The 26,606-nt window shown below is 37.9% G+C and overlaps 1 protein-coding gene across 3 annotated transcripts in view; it reads right to left on the bottom strand.

The window, feature by feature from the left end:
• LOC121294653 (talin-2-like) overlaps window positions 1-26,606 on the bottom strand; it is a 123,649-nt gene that overhangs the window by 91,169 nt on the left and 5,874 nt on the right. For all 3 annotated transcript variants that reach the window (XM_041218599.1, XM_041218600.1, XM_041218598.1), the window contains exon 2: window positions 19,909-20,015. The gene's annotated coding sequence lies outside the window, so the exon portion shown is untranslated. The remainder of the gene's footprint in view (window positions 1-19,908; window positions 20,016-26,606) is intronic.

Raw genomic sequence — 26,606 nt, forward strand, 5'->3', positions numbered from 1 at the left:
CTAGTACATATTTTCTGCAACTTTACTCCATACCTTTGTGAAAAAGCCCACCAAATGAATGGATATTACAATATACTGGGTCAATGCAAAAAGCTGGATATACTTAAATGACATCGTCAAGCCATACTATCCTCCTTTATCCCAATTCTTTTTAATTTTATTTAATAAAACCACACACGGTAGGTTTTTTGGTCCAGGAACCTAAAATTTGCTTAAGTCAATACAATGCTGTGCTCCAGCACCAAAAACAGAATTTATAAAATGAAAATGTCAACTTCCATTTAATGTAAGGAAGAGATCACAGCTACAGCAAGCATTTAGTTAAGTTTTACAATGGACTATAAAAGCAACAACTGTTTTAAATAAATACAATTTCTCACTTTATCTAAGTTAGAGTAGAGTGCAGTGAGGCCCTTCAGAATATTACCGTACTGCAAAAAGCTTGCTGTTTTAGATTATCAGAACAATGGAAGATTGTGGCACCGAGCCATGTCTGTGACCGACACACACAAGTTCCTTTCTGGCACTGGTCACTGACGCGCTGCCATCACCACAGGCTAGTGGCAACCTGTCATAAGCCTTCTGACAGTCCTGCAATTATGACTTTTCAGGAAAGAAGGAAATCAATAAATAGAGAGCTTCTGGTGTCAGACGTGTTGTTACATAACTGTAAAAAGCTGCAATTCCTAAGGGAGGGGGCTCTGTCTGGGATGTGCAGTAATTGATCCAGTTACTGAAACGAACTACTTAGTAGCGCATCAGTGTTCTTAACAGCACGCTGGCCTCCTGAGTCATTACGCTGAATCAGCTAGCTTGAATTAAAAAAAAAAAAAAAAAGATATTTGGTTTTGTTTAGTTTTTTTTTTTTTTTTTAATAAAATATATAACAACAAAATTCCCTTCTCCTCAGTCTATCGAGGCAGACATGACCAGGATTGCCTGATGCACGCATTAAAGGAAAAGCAAGTTAGACATATCACAAGCACTTCCAAAACATCAAAGCTTGGGAAATAACAAAATTGCATTAAAAAGTACATTTGGGGAAACAAATGACGATGGGCTAATGCACTCTTCATCACAATTATACATCTCATAAACTTGTTTTACAGGATTAGGAAACACGTCAAGAGGTCACCTGTCACTTTGCTGTTTGACATTACTAGTTGGTGCTACCCCCATTACACTATCTCATATGGAACACACACCCTGTAAATGGCACATATTCTTCTAACATTTGTGAAAGAGTGCACATTATTCCAAAAAGACATTATATAGGTGTTTGAAGGGTACGTAGTTTTGACCCCATGAACATTCTATAGAGATCTACTTTCCACAAGTCACTGAAAAGTGAAGTGATATAATTGGCTGGATGAGTACAACGGGTTACTATGTAAAGGTATACAGATCCATCAGGACTATCGCAGGTGACTCTAAACGACAACAAAACTGTTGAGGTTTTCTTTTAAAAACAAATGACTTTGTGGTTGTGGAGTGAAAGTGATGATTTACTGCACAGTAGCGCTAACAAATGCGCTCAAGAAGAGTAGCTTTAACCTTGTTCTTATCTCGTCAGGTTAGAAAAGCTCTTTAAAAGTAATTTATCAGGTCATTCTGAAAGCTAAAACCACAGGGATTAAGATGGCAGTTCCTATTGCCTTGGAGGCTGGCTAATCAATCCTCTGAAATGTCATTTCTGCCTTCTAGTTAACCGTCAGCCTATTGAGAATTCATCCAGTTGGTTAATAAGTACAGTACAAATTGCATTCATAGAGTAAAGCTGTATTATTAAAGATCATACTGAACATTTACATACAAATTCAAGTAAAACCCATTTCCAAAACCTTCCCTTGGGAAAGCAGAGCTTTTTATTGTGGTGGTTTTACAACAAAGCTGGAATATGAGGTAAGAAGTGTTCACCATTCAGAGAAGACACAAACTCTAGCAAATCAAACTGATACAAAAATAGCAATTTATACAAATCACCACCAATTTAGAGTGTCCTCTTTTGACAACTGGCTTCCCTCACTGCAGCTCAGGAGAGCTGAAGCTCGGTGGATGTTGTCCGACCCTACTGTTGTAGCTCAGCGGCTGGCCAGTTGGGGCTGCTGTGGTATAGTGGCGTGAAACAGGTCGTCCGGAGACATCAGTGTGTTTTGTTGCTTTGACCTAGTTTTGTCGAATTTATTTTGTTTGCTGTTTGTTCTAACACATTTGGCAAATTTCAAGAGGAATGGAATGCTCAACGACGGATCCCTGCAACAACAGTGTTATGTTCCACACGGGAAAAAAACAGGACCCAGTTAATCAATGTAGAGTGTGTGACATGCACAAAAATATAGTATTTAGTTATAAAGTATATAAAGTAATAGTTATTGTAAATCATCAACGAAAACACATGAACAACTTCATTTTTATTAAGATAACTGACCTAAATCTGACTAAAATCAGTGGCCCAAGCTAGCAGGCGTGAACTACATAGGCTTATTTTCTGAAAGGCTCCCCCCCTCCCCCTTCGATAAACTCTCTAATCACTATGAGCCATGTCATTTTGCAGCTAAACTGCCATTCTTCTGAAGGCAGTTACAAAAATACACCCTGGCTTCAAGGTATGCTAGCTCAGGGAACAAAAAATAAATCTAAAATTAGGAGTATCACAAAATTCCATTTTAAATACTCCCCTATAATTGTAACTGCATCAGACAGCAAGCAGGATTTTTGAAGGGTTATACTGCGCATTCAAGATTTCGATTAATTGTCTTTGATGAACAAATCTGAATTTGAGTTCTGAAAAAATGTCTTCCCTACAAGTACAGCTGGCTCACCAGTGTAACCCGTAACCTGTCTCCCTGCAACAACTTGTCCTGTGGATGCAAGAAACACCACATTTGTTCTGTCATATTGCTTCTTAATAACATGCACTTGTAAAAACTTGGATGTAATAAACGACAAAATGCCATTCTGACAGACTAAGGAGAGATTAAAACGGACGATTTTCAGAAAGATTAAAAGGGCCACATGTGACTGGTTTCAAATCCCAAGTGGCAATGCAGTCAGAGCAACAACGTGTGACACTGGTGTATAATTGGCCAGGGCTGGCATCAAGGGTGAGCAAGGGGTGCATCTGCACCCAGGCCCAGCCCTGAGTCAATTAGATTTTTTTTTTTTTTTTTACGAGCCAACTTTAAATGACTAGATGTAAAATACAGAGGTGCCGTCTAATTAGAAAAAGAAACCGCAGCAAGGCAGTATTGGTGGACTGTCAATCAAAACTCAAATCTGCAAATTACAGCAGACAGATTGTTAATCTGGAGGCAGGACACAGCAAGCGCTCAGTGTTAATGTGATGTGGTTGCTCTGTTGGGAGACGTGATCCTAAAGGCGTAATTTCATGAGACTGAACAGAACTGAACAACCTGATCTGGAAAAACCGTTCCACCTTCCTGCGTGAAACATGTTGTTTGGTAGAACAGCCCGGTCTGCACACGGTAAAACATGGTGAAGCCCATCAGGTACAGCTATGGCCAAAGGTTTTGCATCACCTACATTTTTTTTGTTGGATTAAAAAAAAAAAAAAAAAAAAAAAAAAAACCACCACCACCACTAGATAATCATTTAAATGTTTTATTTAGCTCCATGTAATCAATAAACTACAGAACAATATCACAAAAGTATACCAGAAAGCAGCATAATAGTAGTATGGTATTTCATGTTGGGTTTCAAAATGTCACATTTTTTAATTAAAAGAAAATTAATTTCCCTAGGGGAGGCGCACAACTGGCCGAGCGCCGCCCGGATGGGGAGTGCTTAGGTCGGCCAGGGTGTCCTTGGCTCACCGTGCACCAGCGACCCCTGTAGACTGGCCGGAGCTGTGTGATCCACCAACACTGTAGCTCTGCGGTGGCTGCAGAGTGAAAAGAAGTGGACGGCTGACAGCACATGTCCTGGAGGACACATGTGCCCGTCTTCATCTCTCCCAAGCTGCGGTGGTGGCAGCGGTGATCCAGGTTGAAATAAATAATTGGGTTTTCCAAATTGGGGAGAAAATAACCAATAATTGCAGATTCCAAATTTTAAAAAAAGTATGGAAAGCTACAAAGTGGTATGTAATTCAACATGTTAAAGTGGCATCATTTCAGCATGCTTCATTCGACTATGAAGCAAAATTGTTTAATTATACAAGGAGAGGCAAAACTTTTTCCCATAGCGGTACTGCTAATTCACTGTATTCTATAGGTTAATTACACAACTGTACATGCAATACTGGCAATATACAACAAAACTTAGACTCGATTTACAATGGCCTGTACTGTCTGTATAACGAGATTTTCTTAAATATTTGAACAATAATATTAAAGTTATACTTTATTACATAGGATATAACTATGGCTTGGAACTTTGTCTAAAATATACCATCACAATGCACAAACAGCATCCCCAAATTGCTGTCAGCCATGATGCTAGAACAAATGGAACTAAATGATTTAACGAATATGTCCGCCTCACAGAATTCAGCCGTAAAACTAACGGAAGGTAAAAATTCAGTTTACAAAAAAAAAAGGACATGCTCTTGGGATATTAATTTGTCAGTCATTTTGCAGTCTTGCACCATGGCCCATTAAATACTAGCGCCGGCACTGCCGTTGGCTACCAGTCTGCGAGAATCTGGGAATTGTGCTGGACTGAAGGGGTAAGCAGGGTGACCACCTTTTCAAAATGAAAGAATGGGACACCTATTTAATAACATTATTTCAAAATTAAATATAAACTTCTTAATATCGTTTTAACCCCACTTTTCAATTTTAAAATATTTTCTATACAATGTACAAACAAAGACCAGTGCCAGGCTGTTAGGGAAGAAGGCTGTGTAGGCATTGCAAAATGATGTGGCTGGGGTGGGGATGGTTTAAATGTGGCACACAGTTGTAACACAGCTGTGCACTGGTTCAGCCAAAATATAATGAAGAACAGCATATCTACTGGACCAGCAATATTTTCTCTGCAGATAGACACAGGACTTGCAAATAAATTAAACTGTCTTCTTAATTAACCAGCCAAAGGCACATCACACAAAAAATAAAAATTGCCATAATAGCCTACATACTTTTGGAAGATGCTTAGATATTTATAGAGAATTATGGGTTGCTAGGTGATAAAACATCTCAGAAATTAAAAATGTTTGGCTGGGGCTCATGGACTAACCCTGACAGTACATGAACACTGCAACACATTACAAAAAAAACAAAAAACACACAATAACTTCAGTATTTCCTTCTAGCTAGTTTTGAATTTATTGCTTGCACATGGCAGGCAAGTCAGCCCTAAAAAATATTTAAAAGACATTATGGGCATTAATGGTGAGCTCGCTATCCACAAGGGTATCAATAAATGCTTCTCAAACTCAGTTTTCATCATGGATTCTCACACTTTGTTAATATAGATAGACAGATCTAGATTTCAATCAATATACATGAGCAGGAATGTCAGATCTCAAGCTGCTGAAGATGTCCCTACCGTGCTTTCTTGCTTTCTTTTTTTTTTTTTTAAACTGATGTGTCACCTCATGTCTCCCTGGGCAAATACTGTCATATACTCTCATGGACTGTTCTAAGATACTTTTAGGGCAACTGTCAGAATGTAAAATACCATTTGTTTTACAATGCAGCCTCACTCATGGAGGTCTGGATCGAATATACTATATAGTAACATACTGTCTGGTCATTTTATTAGGACCTGTACCAATATCGGGTTGAGCAACCATTTGGTCCGATCACAGCCTTTACACAATATGGTACAGACTCCACAAGGGGCTGGAAGTTGTCCTAAGGGGTATTAGTCCACTAATTAATTGGTATTTCACCCAATTGGTGCAGAGAAATAGGCAGAGGATAGTGATGGCTAACCCGTTGTTCATCCAAAACATGCTTAATTGAATTTAGATCTGGGGATTGTGGTGGCCATGGATGATGCCTGAAGTCTCTGTCATGCTCCTCAAACAATTTGCTCACAATCCTAGTGGATTGTGTGCACTATAGTCTTGAAAGTAGCCATCGCCATCATAGTACAAGTACAACATTGCTGGGTGGGCTTGACCTGCAACAATTATTAAGGAAACTTTAGCATTCATAGGGCTTAATAAAGTGGCTAGATATGTAACTATAAAAGCTTCAGACAGCAGTTCAATACATATGAATTATAATGGTCCACTCTTTACAGGTTTTGGCCTCTATATTAAATATGCTCACCAACAAACTAAAACTTGTATTCTAGCTGTCAATAGATGAGCCAAACCATGCTTTGTATTATACTGTCCTGTTAATCTAAACTGGCTGCACATTCATCATAAGTAGTGCTGGCTATGACCGAGACCGCAGAGAAAGAACCAAAAAAACAACAGCTTCACTAGTCCTATACAGTCAGGCTCACAAGGGAGTATTTCTTCATAGCAAGAGGACTAAAAACGGAAGGCCTGGTGCTTGTTCAGCAGGTGTCACTGCACACATACAAATGCCTCAAGAGGAACAGCCTCAGAAAAGAGAAAAGGGCCATTCTCCAAGTCTACAGCTGATAACCAAAACTTTTGGTGGCTTTTCTAGTTTTCTATCCAAGCCTTTTATAACAGTTGTCTTAGACTGCATGCATTTTGTCAAGAATTATGGAGTGGTCACAAATATATTAATGCAGTTACAACCTGCCATATGACTTCAGTTTAAAAAAAAAAAAAAAACTTAAGATTGGCAGTATAAATCAGCTTTGCAAATCTGGGCTTTAAGGGCACATCACATTGTCAGTGCCATGGAGTTCTCATGTCTAAGTGATGAGAATGTACTGGGTCTCAGCACGGAGCAGCAGAGATACAAATGAGATACTAATCATCTGTAATTTTTATTTGGGCTCCCGTTTCTGTTCTCTTTTTACAATTGTCCTCAGCAAGCAGCACCAACCTCTTCAGAGTATTTTGGAAGCATGGAAGTATTTAGAGAATGTATCAATGGATGCATTCACCTGAGGAACAAAACCAGAAGACTTGAGATTAAGGAGGTCAAATAATCTATCACAGCAGAAACCCTCCTCTCTTCTATTTCACCCTAGGGGGTAATGAAAATACAAGATCATTAAAAGACGCAAGATGTGAAACCACAAAGGAACAAAAAATACTTTGAACAGAAAATAAGCACTTTATGCCAGATCTATTTACAGGAAGATATGCCCTTATGTACAAAGATCTGTGAAAAGCAAAACTGGAATGACAGATTCAAGTAAACAGGGGGGAAAGGGATAACAAATCTAAGTACCGAGTACATTTTTTAATAGATGCCTGTGACTAAAAAGTCAAACAATAAAAATACACCCTAGTTACTGTACAGTTAAAAATGAAACCTTCAAAAAAATGCCCACTTACCTCAGTCTAGACCTAAAATACCACCCTATCTAATAAGAAACCGCGTCACAAAAAACGCATGCTGGTCCCGAAATACGGCTTATCCTCCACTCACATGATAGAGGTTCCTCCTTCCATAAGGAACACAAGCTGGATTTGACTTGACTCGTCTACCTGACCAAAGTCGTTAAATGCTAGTGTGACATCCACCCCCACCTTCACCAAGACCCTAAAAAGGAAACCGGTTGGGGTCTTATCAATTTCAGTGCTGTGCCTTGAGGTTCTAGGCACAGACAGTGTTTCTATAATCTAGAAAAGTAGTAAAAGCAGCATCCTTTTCCATGTACTTTAAGTAGCTCCCTCCTTTTTAAAAGGGCAAGGACTTTGTTGATATTTTCTGAAGAGAGCCCTGGCTTTCTCGATCTTCCTTAAACCAAAATCAAGATACTCTATTGGAACAACAAGAACATGTTGACCTTCACGTGGGGAATTCATGTGTTACAAAATTACCTTTTGATAGAAAGGGAGGGTATGGGTAGTATGCAACACTACTGCTGTACTTTATTTTAAAAAAGAGAAGGTCAATGTTCTGTAAGTGAATGATCACAACACGTTAAGTTGAAATCTAAAAATCAATATTCATTTTTTGAAAAGCTGTTCTTTATGTAACAAAGTTGAGCAGTATAAAAAAGCAATCTCACTTTTTATTTGTGCCTCCAGAACATCCGATTTAAGAACATTTTGGTAACAATAAATATCATAACATAGTTGTCGCATGTCACTATTTTATTAGATTTTTTTTCACAGAAAAAGCTGATTCTACAGAACATACAAGTATTAAAAATCATTCATGCATTTTCTGTGTTATTTTTTCCCTTGACACAATCTGGTAGAGCCTTATAAAATGGCATAAAATAACACTGAACTTCCTAAAAACGCAACAGCAACTTGCCAAATGTTTATTTCCCCAGCTTGTAAAAAAAAAAAAACACACAACTTTAAAATGAAGACAATCCAGACCACTGAAAACATACTCAATCAAAATTAAACCAACTGCATCACACATATTCTTATCAGTTCGAGTCTTTCCTGACTTTCAGTCCCATCACCATGTAGGTTGTACAGAGAACTTGCTTAGCCCTGAGAGATTTGAGGGAAATTAAAATGATTCTCACAATAAAATGGAAATACTAAATATTCAAATAGCCTTGCAGCTGCTGTTAATAGAAATTCTAAACTATCTAGGTCGGGGAATTGCAGAGAGAGAGGGTCGTTGTTGAGGAGAAAGAAGCTTGCAGTTCAGGGTTACAATCTGTGTCAGCTGGGTTCATATGGGGAACTTTGTCAAGGTAGGTCGTGATCAAAAGACATGCAGTTACAGAAGCCGGGGTCAGCGAAACAGAGGCCGTGAGACAAGCAATTGCTTCAGTCAGAAACCTTCCACTGTATGACCCACAGAACAAAAAGAATGCACAGCATGCAGCTGCCGAAGACTGTTTTAAACAAGGTTTGCTTGTGTGACAAAAAAAAAAAAAAAAAAAAAAAAAAAAAATTTTCTTAAACAAATCATTTACCATTTTCGCTCAAAGCCCAGAGGGTGGGTGGGGGAAATCTGTTTCACCATTTTGATTCTGCAAGATATTAAAAAAAAAAAAATAAACCCAGATGCTTGACAGCTTGGGAAGGTGAACTATTGTCTCTTTGCTGGCATACAACTGCAATGAAAAATTTCAAATTATTTTCCAGTTTCCAAGTGGAAAAAAAAACTTCACCACCAATCATGGAGGTCTTTTAAGTTTAATCTGGCTCTCGTGTCAAGAAACTACAGTGGAGGGAGGGGTTGTCATAATACTTCTCAATTAATAGTAGTTTTAGATTGTGGTACAATAGGATACTGCAATAGAACAATAAAGTATAGCCATTTATGCTACTGAAGACTAAAATGCGCCACATCATAAAATAACATGGAACCGTCAAATACAAGTTTTACTAGTGGCAGGACTACAGTATGCAAGAGGGGCTTTAGGAAAAAGGACAATGCATCACCAAACAGGTTGGTCAAGAGGTTCCTGGGGTCCCACACAGTATTACCCAGGTGGCAAGTTCATGTCTGTCTCTCATTGCCAGAGAACTGGCTCTAAATGTAGCCTGGAAATAAGCAACCAACCATTTTCATTTAATAATTTTTCTGCAGCAAACAGTTAACATCATCATCATCTGGGTAGCAGCCATTTCCAGACCGTCGTGGAGGTCAGTCGGTGAGTAGCTTTGTAGGGAGATGCCATTTAAGCGGAGCAAAATCTGTACAGTATGAAATGCAAAGCAGCCTTTTACGCTCTACAAAGCATATGAAACCAACCTCCAAACTGTCCTTCCTATCTTCCCATTGTGCAGCTCTGTCCCTGTATCGGGAGGAAGTAGTTTTATCATTCTTTACGCAGGCCTTTATTGGAAGAATCACATCCATCAGATAGATAACAGGGTATTGACAGCTTTAGCTTGAGTGTGTTTATGAGAAGTTTACATTGGATACAAGGTTATGATGAACCTTTTAGTCCCAATTAAGCTCCGCCAAGGATCACTGCAATACCCTGCTGAGAATGAAAACAACTACAGTTTGGGAAAGGAGGGTGTTTTTTTTTTTTTTTTAAGTTGTTATCAAACGTGTGTACTCGTACAGTAGTTTCTTAGACTGACGAACATAAAATCACTTCTGTTTTTTTTGTTTTTTTTACCACCAACTGCTATAGTAGCTTGTTTCTGTGTCTTGGGAATGTTCTTTTTAGTACAGAACTGAATATTTACAGTACCAGTGTAGACCAGGTCTTGTGATGTGATGTACTTAAGATTATTCCAAGGCAATATTCCACATCACTCTATGAAAAGGTACACAAGCAGAACATTTATGCCACAAAATGCAATAAATGCTCTTGTTCAGGTACCCTAACTAGACACATTGTTCTTGCACGGACAATTAAATACAAAATTGTCATATCCTACACCATCAATGCCATGGGTAAAGTCTGGTATTTCAACAGTACTTATGAGGCTTTAAGCTTTGACTTTGCAGCAACGTAAAAATCAGGAGAATTTGTGTTGCCCTTTGCCTGGGATTCTTCATCAAGCAAGAGCACAGTGTGTGTTCAACCCAAAGAACCACAGGAAAAAAAGAGAGGTGTAATAATGTTAAGTGCACCAGGGGCAAACCTAGCTTCTACAATCTTGGACACTTTCAGTTAGAATTTTAAAATCAAACTTTCATCTTACTTCCATTGAACAGATTCCCTTATAACCCAAATTCTTCTGCTTCTACAGATTTGAAAAAACAAGATGGGCCTTGTTCTTAATTATGTCATGACCCACTTTGTATCTAGCCTGGACTTGGAAGCCAAAAGGTCACTGTTTCCAAACCCCTGTGGAAATATGCAGTGTGAAATACAGACAAACAGCAGACTTGTAGTATACTATGCCAATTCATGCTAGCTAGAATAAGTAATACCTTAAATGGACTGTAAACAGCAGGGACAGCTGTCGTTTCCCAAAATAAGTCATTTTTGCAGGACATTCTAGGGGTATAGAAAAGTATAGAAACTTTGTTAAATTCTTTTAACATTAATGTTAAATATACCATAAAACATGATCCCTCAGTCCCACTGAAGAACTTAAGTATAGAGTTTCGCTAATCAACCAAGAAAGGAAGAATTGTAAACACTGACAGCCAGGAAATTAGCCTTTTTGAACCAGGTAATGAAGGCAGAATTAACTCATGCAATTAGATTACAGTAACTAATTATCCTTGACTGCTAGGATTTCAAAAAAGCTATGCTTTTTCTGGCATGTACAGTATGGAATACACTGTGTACTGTAACCTTAAACATAGTCTTATACCACAAAATGAAGATTCTCCACCTGAAAGGCTAAGAATAGCAGTAATGCATTTGGTATTGGGCCAGGAAACTGCTGAACTAATTCAGTGACAGAATTTATACATTCAAAACACCAAGGAACGGTGGCAAAAGTCCTGTGCTGAAAATCTCATTACACTTTGAACTTGAAAGCCTTTTAAATCCCTAATACAGAGTTAAATTAAAATAAGAACATTTTCCCCATTCATTGCTGTGGTTATGCATGGCTCTTTATGCTGTACTTTACATCCAGGAGCATTATTCAGTTCTGGCTTCAGTACAGACTGATTCAAGTCCTGTCTGATTCCAATTGGATCACAAAGTTGGTTCCTAACTCTGACAGGATCCTTTTATATTTAAAACACTCGACAATACAAGGTTGGTAGCTATTACAGAGCTCACTTTACAGGTTAAAATAATTCTTTGGCAACCTTTAACATACAAAATACAAAATTAAGGCTCCATGCCATGTGAGCAAGAGATGGCATTCTTAGGACAGAGTGAAGCAAAGATAGCATCTGCTTTACAGATGAAAAACCTCCCCAAGGCATACTGTCCCCAGGGTCCTAACCCCTCAAGTTACATGTTTATATTCTGACCCAGAAGAGGAACAATGTCATTTTGGATAATAAACTAAAGAGCTATCCCAAACGTATCTTCATTTATGAGGTTTTAGGGTCGTCCCTTGGGCTTTCCTCCTCAGTCTGTCACATCTCAGACTAGCCCCCTGCCTTCTGGTCATACAGTGTGAATTTACTCTGAGGAACACCAGTAAATGAAGCCTGAATTCTCACCATGTAAAAACTACTGCATCTTAATGTAAACTGGATATCTGGATAGCAAAGATACAGTACACTGTACAACATGCCTGTTTGTAACTAAAGCAAGTTGTGCAGTGCCTAAATGAACAAGTAGTAGCAAAACAGTTTAAAGTAATGGAAGCCAACAAAAAAAAGGTGCATTGTTGCTTTGGCTGATAATAACCATCTTGCAGAGAAAGACAACTTTTTACCTCTTTTCAAAAAAAAAAAAAAAATACAACTTTGCAGATCCCCCATTCATTTTGAAGTGGCCTCTTCTAAACAGTTGTATAAAACAAATTAGTTTCTCCCAGATCCACAAGCGCTACTGCTGCTCGTTCATGTTGGATAACGTGGGCTTGTCTCGTCTGTGCTTAAGAGAACTTGCACCAGTTTTACTTCTGAATAGTCGTATTTATAGGCAGATGGATCGGATTACTTCAAGCACCGGCTGCATGCAGTGCAATTTAAAAGAAAATATTAGGATAAATACTGTCTGCTTGTATTCCCATAGTAGTAAATGGGACTGCCATAGATGTAGAGAAATCCCATTCAGACCGCTCTGAGAGCAGACACGTCTGACAGCAGACACTATAAGCCGATGCCCTCAAAATGCAGAATTCTTACTTAATGGGTGTTTAACAGCACATCAGTTTTTACATTATATATGGGACAAAAATTGGGTTTTCGTGTTATAATGGTTAAGAGGGAGGAGTCGGCAAATATCTGTATGTGCAGTGTGATGCAGGGACAGAAAATATCCCATGGGGTATATTGGGTTAATTCATTTCCAATTACATTTACTGCACCCAATCTTAAACTACATTCACTTTATCAACACCTGCCCTGATAGTAAAGGACAATTACCCCAGGCTTTATACATTTCAGTCTGCTGTTGCTAAAAGAAAAAAAAAAAAGGCACTTTAATTGGCATGTACCTGCAGTATCCTGCTGTGGCTTAATGACATGCAGAATCAGCACCGACAACCACTATTTACTGCACAAAAAGCTGCCACAAATTCTGCCATGAATGTTACTGCACAGCCAACATTGTAAACAGCAGTTCAGGAGGATAAGCCACTGTTTTCACGACAATCATATTAGTCTTCTCTTTCTTGTGTGTCATAAACTAACGACCAACTAATAAATCAATCTGGATCCTCTCAGTGCTGCTACGCAAACAGCAGGAGAAGCCATTACCCCTTACCATATTCTATCCATTCTCCCTGCCTATCCCTGTCCTGTCCTTGCTCTGGCTGCAGTCAGCACTGTCCTGCTGTCACTGAGAGGACACCATGGAGCACGTCACTTGTAGGGTAGTTCTCCAACAGGGAGGTTTCTCGAGAGCTGATCCTGTATCCCGTCGACAACACTGTTCTAACACACGAGACACTTTCAGAGCACAGACAGCACCCTCCCCCTATGTACAGCTAATATTCCAGAATTCTGCTTGCCATTTTTTGAATCAGCAGCAAGCTTAAAGCAAAAAAAATTTTGCAATAGCTTTTTACATAGACCCAACACATATTTTGAAATTAAAGCAAAACAAAAAACTTCCTAAAACATACTAATTTGTATTTTAAACATTGCATGGAATCTTAGTAACACATTCAAACTAGCATCTTTGCTGGAAACCAAAAAAAAAAAAAAACTGACATTTATTGAGAAGCACAAGTCAATGGAATTATTAGCTATAGTATTTCAATCACAAAAGTGCTTCTTGTGAATGGCAGATCTTTGTGATTTGATTACTATAGGCTTGCCCACTGTACCACAGTTCAAATGCTACAATAATCGATGTCCCAAGGACAAGTTTTACATGAAAGTTCTCATTATGAAGTTTGTAACTTCCCCAATTAATGTGCCTGTCTAGCTATCGTAACCCATAAAATTCCACGTGTACTGTACAATAACATTGTGCCTATATGTTGAAATGCTGCAATGCAACAGACAGGGCAATAATTGCTTCAATCATCATCTTTCCCCAGTCACTAACTTTCAGTGTGAGATATAAAACAGTACAGCAAGGCCCCCCACTAGAAAAACAGGTCCTCTCCTGTTCCACTGACTTCCTAAACCCACTGCCACACAGATGTTAGCATATTTCATTACAGTATCACTGTTACTGTAACCCATTTACTGTAAGGCAGCTTCCCACGCTGGTTAACGCTGCAATGCTTTTCTTTCTAACTGCTTTCTTATGCATGGGCTACCCTACTACAGAGAATCTCAATTCTTCCCTTCAGTCTGCTATAGACCCAAAGCATTTTATGCATATTAAAACCGGAAACCTGCAAATGTTATTAAAACCAACCCAATTTCTTCCGCGTATCCCAAGAATTCTGGATCTTGACTCAACTAACTACCATCCAGTAGCTGACCACTTTAAACAAGGTAAATTACCAAGGTGTGCCCAATGGTGAGGGTTTTATTGCAAAAAGAAACGGGTGGCTTTGTTGTTACTTTATACATGTTTATTCTGTCTGAAGATTCCCCTGTTAACTACCTTGTGGCAGTGCTTAGCAATGCAGCTTCCTGTTAAAAGTTTTTTTAGTATTGCTACATCTTCAGCATCATGATTAGGGAATGAAAGTTGACAAAAATTGGAAAAACAACAATTTAGGAACTATATAAGAACATCGTTCATATACTGCCCTTATGCTACAACAATAACTTTTTATTAGAAAGAATGGCTTGGCAAATAGATATGCTTTCAGAACCTTATATAGCTTTTTTGGTTTTGTATCATCACTTTCAGAAACTTAATTTCCTTTTGGGAGACATCAAAGGATCAGCACAAATCTTGTTGGGTTTATAGAGCCAAGTCATATTTTATTATCTTATTAAAGTGGGCTGTGGTGGCAGTGGTACACAATTTGAAATATGATGTGTGTGTCTGTGGACGTGCTCATATCACTAGGATTAAAGAAAAAGAAACAAACAAAAAACCACAACCCAACAAGTACGGCAGCCATTTTAAGTCTGCGCACAATGTCATGATCACAAACACATTTGCAGTTGGTTTCACAGCCCCTTGTTAGCACTAATCTTGGACTGCCTGACTTAAGATAACATTGGGTAGTACGAGACTAGTGCTAGTCAGGGACTTCATAAAAATATGAAGGTGCGTGCTAAAAAGGTTTATGACAAATTAACATTAGTCTATGAAGCCGTGGATTTGCTAATTCACAAAAGTTCACCTCACCTTAACTAGTAACCATAAGGAAGCAATACTTCAGAAGCACTCTGAAGTTGGATTTTTCTCCTTTCAGAATGGGAGGAAAATTGAAAATATACCCCTTGAGTTTTTTATACAACAAGCAATGTCTTCCAATATGACTGAGGCAAATGCGTAGAACCGTATTTGTAAGCCTTACAAGTGGTCGAGGTATTCAAATGCACATGACCCTGAGTGTGCAAAACAGAGGATTATGCAGTAAATTCTGTCATCGCAGTGAGCACTGTGCATTACAACTGTGAAAAATAAAACAAGAAAAGGCCATCATGCTTGGCTTTTAACTTCATTAAACATGGAGGTCTACTTAAGATAATGCATGCAGAGAACAGCCTTATAGAAACAACTATAGTCTTTCTTTCCTTTTTAAAAACTTGTTTTTATCTTCAAATGGAGAAAAAAAAAATCAATTTACAGTGAAACCAATGCCTTGTTGATAAGATGCAATTTACAACATTACAGTTAAAAGAGACTATGTGTTGTTTTTTTTTGTTTTTTTTTTTTTGCATGGAAGGGGGAAAAAAATCTCCTTATCAAATCATTAACACATGGGGAGATTACCACAGCTGTTATCATCTGAGCAACAGCTGCCTGTTTGATAAACAGAAATCTGTATTCACAAAGTGGGAAAGACTCTGTCCATTCTTAACTTTTCAAATGGGTGAATAAAAGGCTTTTTAAAAAGTTTAAAAAAAAATGGAGATAGACTAATAATCAGCAATTGAAGTGATGTTTTAATTGTTTAGTCTATTAATAACTATTGAAAATGTATTGTCATAATCATGTTAAAATAGGTGTTAATTAGCTTTGACAGTCACTGATTTGTCTATAAAGACACAGGGCACCAAGCCAAGAGTAGGGATTCAGTACCATGAAAACAAATCAGGCATCGGAAAATGACTAATTCAGCCCCTCCCTCTACCGTGGGAGAGAACAGCGGTCCTGCTTTATTTTAAACAGGATCATTGTGATAATAAATTTCAACAGCATGCCATACTAATGAATATCTAACCTGAAAAAGCTGAGCTGGGACTCAAAACACTGGATCTCAAAACACATCAAAAGGAAATTTATTGAACCAGGTAGGCAAAACTGACAAGAGGTTGTCTTTTACATGGTGGCTTGGGGAATAGGCAGAATTGTTTGTCTGAGGATTAATCAAGGGAGCAGGAATGTAGCCCACGTTGTATTGACCCACATTGGGATTTCACCAAGACACACAAGTTAACAAGAGTGCCAGCAATACCATGTCCTGCACTATATGACTAACTCGACTCATTCCAGTTCCATCTATTAGTACCCACTGTCTTTACCTTTACCAATATTGTCAAATAGCAAGGTTTATCTGAATGCCGTCTTGGTCCCCCAAGCAGCTTTCTCCAATGAACAGTGCAGGCAAACTTCGCTGTTGCAATGAGTTCTACCACTTATATCCTATAACACAGCACAAAGCCTGCAAGTGCCTATCCTAAGCCAGTTAGATCTGAAAGTCCTAACAGAAAAAATGAAATAGTTAATTATATTTGTATTGCCTGCATTCTACTTCTTCTATTTAAAAAGATATACAGGAGGGGTCCACAATTAAAATGCATTGTTCAAACCTGGAAAGACTGATAAAAACTGTATGTCAAAACTCCAGTGCAAAGCTCCACCTAATTTCAACTGGGTGCTTACAATGTTCCTTTTTAATGGTTGAAACCATAAACTGAAATTAAAGTATCAGACAACTAGTGTATATTGAAAGCCAAAAACATAACCCTAAACTACAATATACAACTTAACACTTTAAACAGCGCGGACAAACAAACATTCACCTGCTAAACCCTGGGATAAGAGCAGAGAATGTGAATCCTTAATTTCCTAATTGCTGATTTTGACCACCTACAGTAGTGGAAACCCAGGTCACATTTGTTTAATCTTTCTCATCTGTTTACGTGTCATCCAGCAATCCTCATTATTTCTGTCAGGATTATTCAACATGCAATGAAAACTGTGCGGTGCCGATTACTTCGTCAGGCAAAAAAACAAAACAAAACAAAAAAAAAAAAAACACTATCAGCAAGCCTAATTAAATGTTTCTGTAGCAAGGCAGCCACTTAACCCCATCTTCCACAAACAATGCATTGATCAATTAGCAGCTGCGGGGGTCAAGGGTACTTCTTGTGACAACTTGAAAAGTGTGCGTCAGAAAGATATTCCCTGCAGTCAAGAACTCTAAACTGCAGTCGGCTTCAATTTTATACGAGTCAGCCACCAAGACAGAAATGTCTACAGTTTCAAATATGTGAACAGTTAAAAAAAAAAAAAAAGACACATTCATATTTAAAAGTGGGGTCGCTAATGCACACATCTTTTACAAAAGACACTGGCACACTGTGACTTTCTCCACATATTGATGGGGCACTTATGTAAAAACTTTTGCCATTGACGGTTTAATACATCATGGGATTTAAATGAGATATTGAACAACTGCAATAATACTGTCAATAGGGTGTCACGGATCTCTAGTAAAGCACTGACTTGATGTGAAAAGTGTTTAAATAAGAATTTGTGGGGGGTTTCTTTTGGCCAACACTTGATGGGAGGGTTCACCGGGGCATCCTTCATTAAGAAATAAAAGCTACAGATTATTTCCCAGCTTCAGTACAATTAAAAGTCATCAGCTGTCGCTGGCAGCCTTGGGTTGTTGTGTACCCCAAACACGTCTGAAAACGCTCCTATTGTTTTAAAATCAACCCACTGCTTCATCAAGCAATGGTCTCAACTAAAGCGTTCTTACTCCTGGCAGTATTCTACAACAAAATACAAATTGCATTTACCTAATAATGTGAACTACTAAACAATTATTAAACAATTCCCTTTGTTAAGCAGATAGAAATGACAACATCTGCCAATTTTACACTCAAATCTAAAATTCATGGGTATTTATTTTTACATTCTCCCATGGTTCATCCTCTTTAGCACTCCGTTCCATTTGAAACATGCAGTTGGATAGCCAGTTTGTTTACATGGCCTACAGTAGTTTTAGCTGTAGGCACACACATTACTAACCTCCATAAAGCATTCTGTATGCTTTATCACTCTGACCTAAACAGAAACCTTTCTTCTACAGTTACCTGCAGCAACGGGAGGATTGAACGCCATAAGTAAACTCTGTTTATCTAAGGGAGTGTGTAATATATATGGGGGCTGTTACTATCTGTGCATCAAATTACATTCAAAATGTATTGTAGAATATATTCCAACTGTATGGCAAAATGAAGGTAACTTATTACCTTTGTCTTATCAAATATTCGTTTCTATGTATTCATAGACCAAGCTCTGGCAGTCCTGACTTTGTGGTCCATTCTACCTACTATACCAATAAGTTTCAGCCATGCATCAGTGCCTTAAACTGAAATCTACTGACCTACTTTTGCACTTCATGCAAGGTTTTCCTAGCGTTTTTTCTATGTACTGCATGAAGCTGTAAATAAAACGCAGGCTCCATGTGAACAGAATTTACCTTTCTTTTAGTGGAAGGCCAGCTGTCGTGTTACACAAAATGAACACAATGCACCAACTGAACACATATCAATCAAACCTGCATACAGTATGAGACATGCAAAAGGGTTTTTCTCTCCATATAAGGACTTACATTACATATTAACATTGCCTACACCTCCTTTAGAAGCTTTCTTAATAGGATGCTTGCTTGTCAAATTCTGAATACACTCATAATAAACAATGAATGAATTGCCTTATATCGTTTCACTGCGCATTAATAACAATAGACTACAACAGCTCAAAAATCAGTTGACTGAAAAAAATAGGGACAGCAGCAAGCACACAATTATTAAAATCAATGAAAAGTTTCACTAAATTTCAGTACTGGAGAGGCCAGAAACCATGCTTCACAATGGTAACCATGCTTTACTTCCAGATAAGAATGCCAAATACACTATTTATTGACAAAAAACATGTGTGTGCAGGTACAAATAATTTCAGCACAAACAGAGTAATCTAGCATAGTTTAGCTGTTAAAATCAGAAATGTGCTGTATGCTGCTTATTGGTGTTTACTTTATTCAGTAGCTAGAGGTCTTAAACAATGAACTCCATACTGTATACTAGTGACAATGAAAATACTAAAGAACGATACTAAATTTACTAAAGAACGTTTATACCTGCAAGTTCTTAACTCTGAATCTAGCCAGGAAAAAAAAAAAAAATGTTTTTCTCTGGACTCCTGAAATCTTTTCTTCATTGTAACATTTTGATTGGTTGAAGCTGCCAATATGTAGGCTGCTTGGTGAGCTGCAGGGCACATGTGCATAGATACGGACAAATTGGTTTTATGAACATTTAGACTACCATTCTTTCATTGTGTGGACACTATAGGGTATGAGGAGACCAACTGCTGCACAGAATTTCAGAGGACAAAGCATGGACAAGACTGCTGCTTCCGGCTTACAATGTCGAATGTCACACGACATCAAGTAACAAAAAACACAGACTTCATTTACAGGGCCTTGACTGTCGAGCTCAGTCCTGCAGAACAAAGAGACTCAAAGGATGAGTCTTAAAAGATAAAATATCAAAGGAGACATACCAAGCCAATAGGAGACAGACCAGCAAGGTGCATCCCAGCCTCTTATGTTAAATAGGGGTCTTGATCAAATCTCACACCTGCCTTGTGGGGCTTAAATTACAGCGAATCTGAAAGAGAAGAAAGAACCCCCATAGGTCTTTATTGAAAATGTGTGCCAAAATTGAGGAACATTGAAAACTATTTTAAAAATAATTACTCTATTAGTACTACTGAATTTAAAACTTGTGTAGATCCTACATGAACACTAAACATATCAAATAATTCCATGAAAATATGCAAAATCAGATATGTTTTCAATCCATGTCATTTGCTTCCCTTTTGTTTACAAATAGCTGCCTAATATCGCATTGAGTGGAAAAACCTGACAATTAACAGGTTTCACTATGTTTCAATGAAGCATTTTGCTTGGATAATTTTAGGCGAGCGATTCATTACAGTATTTTGTGTGCTCCTCAAAAGAACCCTAGTTACTGTATACCTATTTCATGCACGACAAAGGGTTAAAACGATGGCAGATACAGCAAAAGAGTAACCCAGGTGCAACTGCTGTTTGATTACCAAAATTAAATCTCATGCTCTCACAGCACGGGTCAGCTGCTTTGATATCCAGCGCGGCTATTTAGAAATCTGCATATTTAATCCACTTTTTCGCCTTTCATGTGCTAGGATTTTCTCCCTTTTGTGAATAAAGCAAAAGGAAAGCAACCATACTGAACATCCATCAAACATCTGTCTGCTAAACTGCTGGCCCATAATTTCCATATCTTCTAAAAACACATTGCGAAGCCACCACTTTGCTTTGACACAAGGGTCAATGCATAGTTAACGAAGCAGAAGCACCATCATTTGAAAACCAGAAAGATTAAAAAATAAAAAAAACACTCCCATCAGGCTTCATACTTGGGTTAGGATTACAGACCAATCGATACTCACACATATTGCATTAACACTAGCATTTACCATACCCCAAACCAACAGGCTTGTTTAAACCAACCAGTGTAAACGTCACGTTGCAGAGCATTCCATATTGCAAGACACTGATCCTCATACTTTCAGTGGATGCAGAGTTGGAGAAAATATAATATGCACTCCATGAATGTTCTGAAACATTTGACACAGCCTCAAATTCTCATTCTCTAACCCCCTCCCCTTTTGCTTGTAACCAGATATTAGATTTCTAATCAGTTCTTTTGTATTTTACTCTCTCACTTTACCGTTTGGTGACGATATCACTTCTTGTTGACTGTGATGTAATACTTTATTTTTATATTTAAAAGATACGGAGAGACGCACATTACTATTCTGGAAGAACACTAGTAACTTGCATCCCCCACCATGGCAGTAAATACAGAAGTAAAGCACATTGACCTACTTTCAGTGTATCGGACATACCTATGAACGGACAGATAACATATACCCCCAGATGTTGGTGCCCTTATAACTTGTGATAAAAACGTGCCAATCTAAAGATCCAGTGTGTGTCAAGCTCTCTGTGGACAATAGCTTGCTTGAGGGTTTCAGACAGGCTGGGTGTGAAAGGAGTGAACTGACTGGAGATCCAGACAAAGAGGCATGTCATGTCACCTCTGGCAGTGCAAGGGCTCTGGGAATGCTTAGTGAGGAAATGTATTGAGCATTCTTCATCTTTCTCCCCTCTGCAGCTGCTGGCTCAGTACCTTACACTCTATTTTGCTGTGGCTCCCACGCTTCTACTTCCTCAATGGCTGTATGGGTCAGGCTGACCGAGCCAGTTTAATCACTAATGGAATCCATTAATGAACCTACAGTACTACTATACAATAAACAGGACATCTAAAGCCCACTGGGTAAACTAATAATAGAAAACAATATCTGCAAGGAACAAAAGAGAGAAAGCAAATTGACTTTTTGTCAGTCTCACCCCCTCAACACAATGGGGAATCTCCAATTACTGAGTGCAGAGCTACTGTGAGCTGCCGTCCAAGTCCTGTGATTAAATCCAACAGAAATCTTACTGGAAACATGTGAAAAGAAAAATGAAGACATCAGACAGACGTTCAAAGGTGTGTACTGTACATTTACGTGGAAAATAGAACACTGGTCCCAAATGTGAGAACCCCCCCAATGAAACTACATCAAAACTCATATATATATATATATATATATATATATATATATATATATATATATATATATATATATATATATATATATATATATATATATATATATATATATATATATATATAGATAGATAGATAGATAGATAAAATCACAAGAGAATTTTACAATGTGGTGTTAATCAAGCATAACAGTTACGGTTTCTATAATAGCAGTTTTTCTATGTTCTATGATTAATAATTTGAAAATGTCACGTGTAGGGCAACTCTTAAGACATGTTCATTTGCACAAAAAGCAACCTCACTAAATAGGCAAGGAGACGTTATTAAAAGGATTTTCTCTCCACCAGTGTTTTGCAAGAAATGTCTTGCTAATAAGGTATAATATAGCACCACTGTACAAGTACCCGGTTAGCAAATGGTTATTCATTTCTAATTTTGTTAAAAGCCAAACTCAAGCACACACACTCTGTCTTCCATATGTCACACTCTCTCCTTTACCCACACACTGCAGTCATCATTAGTGGCAAAGATGAGATGGGTTACCAGCCAGGAGCTGGTCAGAGAGCAGGCACTGTGATAACAATGCTTTTCAACAGCCCTACATTAAGGCATGCCATCTGGGATCTTATTTCTGTGGTTTCAGACAAAGGGCGGCTGCATAGTCAGTCACCTTTCCAGAGTGACACAGCAACATACCTTTATCAGAATCCTTTCTACTGACAGAATGCAATGCCAGAATAAATCTAGCAAAGACATCCATAGGCTTTGAGGTGGTGTAACATCTTCTTAACCCCAGGAAGCTTTTTCATTTCCCAATCCAGCTTAATATTACCCAAAACATACGACGTCAGTGCTAGATTTATATAAAATGATCCGTTTTGAAAATGCTAGTCTCTGTCGGCAGAGATGTGTTGCAGCCTAGTAGTTATTTGAAAAATTCACTGCAGTATAAGGATAGAGGATAAAAATTACCACCAGTCAGTCACCAATCGCTTCCAAAATCTAAAATCAGCACATCTATATTTGAAGAGTCATTGCCTAATACAAATCTAAAAGAAATAAATTTCAGCCATTTTGGATCAATCATGTGTCAACCGAAAAGATGGTCTCCAGACAACCATACTGGATAGGAGGTCAGAGTCCATATCACCCATCAAGTTTTTCCACTTCAGGTTGTTATACCTTCTAAGTTTCAAGTCTAATGCATTGTCTGACAGATTCAGCGACAGCCAACACAATAAGCAAGGCTATGCACTGCTTCTCGGACTGCTCCCCTGGAAACCTGTCTTGTATTGGCTGTTGCTTTCCGATTTCTGGCTCTGCTATTTCTATGCAGCCGAGTGTCACGTTGCAACTGGCTACTGACGGGACCACATCAAGTATGTTCATATTATAATTCTGTACTATTCTGTATATCAATGACATAAAAGATTTTGCAAGCTTATTTAGGCAACCATAGCTGTCTATGCTATCACTGTTGGTGACAAAACTATAATGGTATGCTGCTTTAATATGTGAATCTTACTCCCAATGCAGCCACTACTGTAAATACATTAAGAAAATGTAAATATTTGATATTTAGTACATTGCTCGATACCTTTCTGTAAGATGCATGTTCATTTTTCACTATGCCAGTGTAGTCCTTGGATAGTCACAGAAGTTCCTTATATGAACTTCAGCTCAATAACTGAGCAGTTGCAAAATATCCAACTATTTTCCAGTCTAAATAAGGGCAACAATGTCAATTTTATTTATGCCATTATTATGCATGCTGGCAACGATTAAGTAGTCTTGTTGTATACAGTAACTCTGCTGTCCAATGTTCCCAGCCACCACTGCCACTCACCAGATCAGAGCAACTTCCTTTTACTCACATATTATAAAATGGGTATTTTAAATACTCTATCCTGATTGGTTGAAACAGGTCACATGGGGGTGTTGATTACAGCATATCACCATGGGTCGGCACTTTTTTCAAAAATGGGCAAATCACTGGCAGATATCCATACACTAGAATTTAAAAACAAAAACGGCAGACATATTTGAATTTATTGCAATAAACATGAATTACGTAAATGTTGAACTTTTGAGATATTGAATGAATCTGAACCGCACACCAATGATTAAATTTAAGTAGTGAAAAAAAAAAAAAAAAAAAAAAGCAAAAGGTAAGTATTCAATTAATTTCAAAACACCCCATTCAAATGAAGTAGTAAAATTGTACATGAAGAAACATTTCACTAACCAGAACCTAAGCGAGTTAAACATTGAGAAATACTACAGCACGCTGCTGATGCAAGGACTCAAGGTCACATAAGAAAAGCAAAATGAACAAAGACAGAAATATAGACAGAAATAAGTCTATTAAGATAAACAGCCAGCTGAACAGCAACAAACTTCCAGCTGCTGGTGATGTCATACTTCGAGCTGGTTGTCTAGTTAAATGAACTAAAACACTGCTAGATCTAAATGACCACGTCTTTGTCAATCCCTTGCCCCCCCACTAATCCCACATGGGTGTCAAAAGTTGCTATTAGACAAAATAGCACCTTACCACATAATATATAAACAGCACCAATCTTCATGTTACAAGCAACATCGTTGCTCTCTATCCTGTAAAATTCTTAAGTCATTCTCAATAAATTAATCTTTCTGTAAACAGCTTCGCTATGTTATAAAGCTCCCAGTTATCTATATTTAGTTCCAATTCCCAACTCTTGCTGGTCACCTGCTCACAATGACTTCACAATCTTAGCTGGCAAGCTCAAATACACTTGAGTATGGAACCTATTATTTTTTAAAAAAAAAGGGTTCTTCCAGAAACATCTCATTTCTCTTCACTGCGAAGTAGAAGTAATCTACAACATAGGCAACACATAAAGGAGGCCAGTAAAAAACAGAGGGAGGGGAAGACATTTGTGATTAATTATTGGACTGTTCTTATCAAAAGGCAGTACTGTACCAACATCATAAGAAAAAAAAGCCACTCTCAATGTAATAAATTTCAACAAATATTTTACAATGGCACTGCCAAGCACAAGTAACAATGAGAGGCGACACTGGCAGCCAGCCACTTCTAATTTGAAATGCAATGGAGTCTTCAATATCCCAATTCTGCCCACACACTGTAGGCTCAGGGGCAGTGAATTACAGCTATTGACACTGTTTATACTTACCGTATCATTCATGAAACCCTTGTGCAGTGCAGAGTGTACATTTTAATTCTGTAAATATCTGAGGGATAGTATTTTATCAGTTGCTGTTGACAAGCCGGTACTCAGCAGTTCCTTGCAATGCCGAGGTGGCAATTTGTGCAACTAGCCTACGTGCCATAAAATCTCACGAACTGCCAGAGTAATATTGCAGCCTGATGCTAATTATAAAAACATGCTAAAAGAATGTGGGTTTCTAGTATTGAAAAATATATTATAAACATTATGTACATACAGGAAGTATAATTCATGTTCTTTCACACCAAGTATGATCATTTTATAAAGATTAATCATTTAAAAAAAAAAAAAAAAAAAAAGGACTTGTTATTTGTGACACACATTGGGAGATTCTGTGGACATAACAGAATAAGCCTGGGCCACACACAATTCATAGTAACAGCAGGCATGATAGCACTGTAGACATCCATCAAGCCATAGCCGACATAAAAGCATTCGGTTGCTTTACTTGTTTGGCCGTAACCTCTCTGTGACATCACCTGTGGCTACGCGAACTTGTAAATTAAATCCAGTGTCTTCAGTTGGGCCATGGCATATTCCCTATTGAGTGTCATATTTGAGCAGGAGTGAAAATGATTGGTAGGGCAAGAAAACTGATTTAAAAAAAAAAAAATAGGACAAATGATTAAATATACATTTGCTCTTTTAATACATGTATACTGCATTTCCGACATGATCCACTTGTTGGTAACAGTGCTTTCAGTGTTATGTATACCCATTTCAATAGGGCTTAGCAAAAACTATGAGTCATTCAAAATCCATGGCGATTCTGATATTCCACCAACAGCAGAATTCACACACTTTCCTGGCACCTGGCCAGCATGCCCAAGAGCAGCCGTTTTAGACTTGCACTTTCATCATTTCAGACAATGGTTCAAAACACTTACACACACACAATTACCACTACAGTAATTGGTGGGTGAGAACTACCAGTGACTGACCATTTAAAAACACTGCTGCTGTCTCCTGGTCCACTGTTTTTACACAGCATATACCATAATTACATTCACTTAATGCCAACTTCAGCCACCAATTATTTTAAATATATATATATATATATATATATATATATATATATATATATATATATATATATATATATATATATATATATATATATCCTATCATTACAGCAAAAACAAAATCCGTTTTTCTTTACTTTGGACAACCTGGATCAGTGAATTAGCTCAATGCTTGTCATGAACCTCTGAAGGCCCAGCTGTTGCTGATTTCACAGAAGTGGTCTCTCAAGGGTCATGTAAATTTATGGAAGCTCCATTAGGGTTCTATATTAAAAAAGGAGACTTTGAGTCTATGTTCTTGAGAGACGACCATATGGAGAAACTACCAAAGAGCACTACACTCA

The sequence above is a fragment of the Polyodon spathula genome, chromosome 19, assembly GCF_017654505.1.
Source record: "Polyodon spathula isolate WHYD16114869_AA chromosome 19, ASM1765450v1, whole genome shotgun sequence".
Classification (NCBI taxonomy): Eukaryota; Metazoa; Chordata; class Actinopteri; order Acipenseriformes; family Polyodontidae; genus Polyodon; species Polyodon spathula.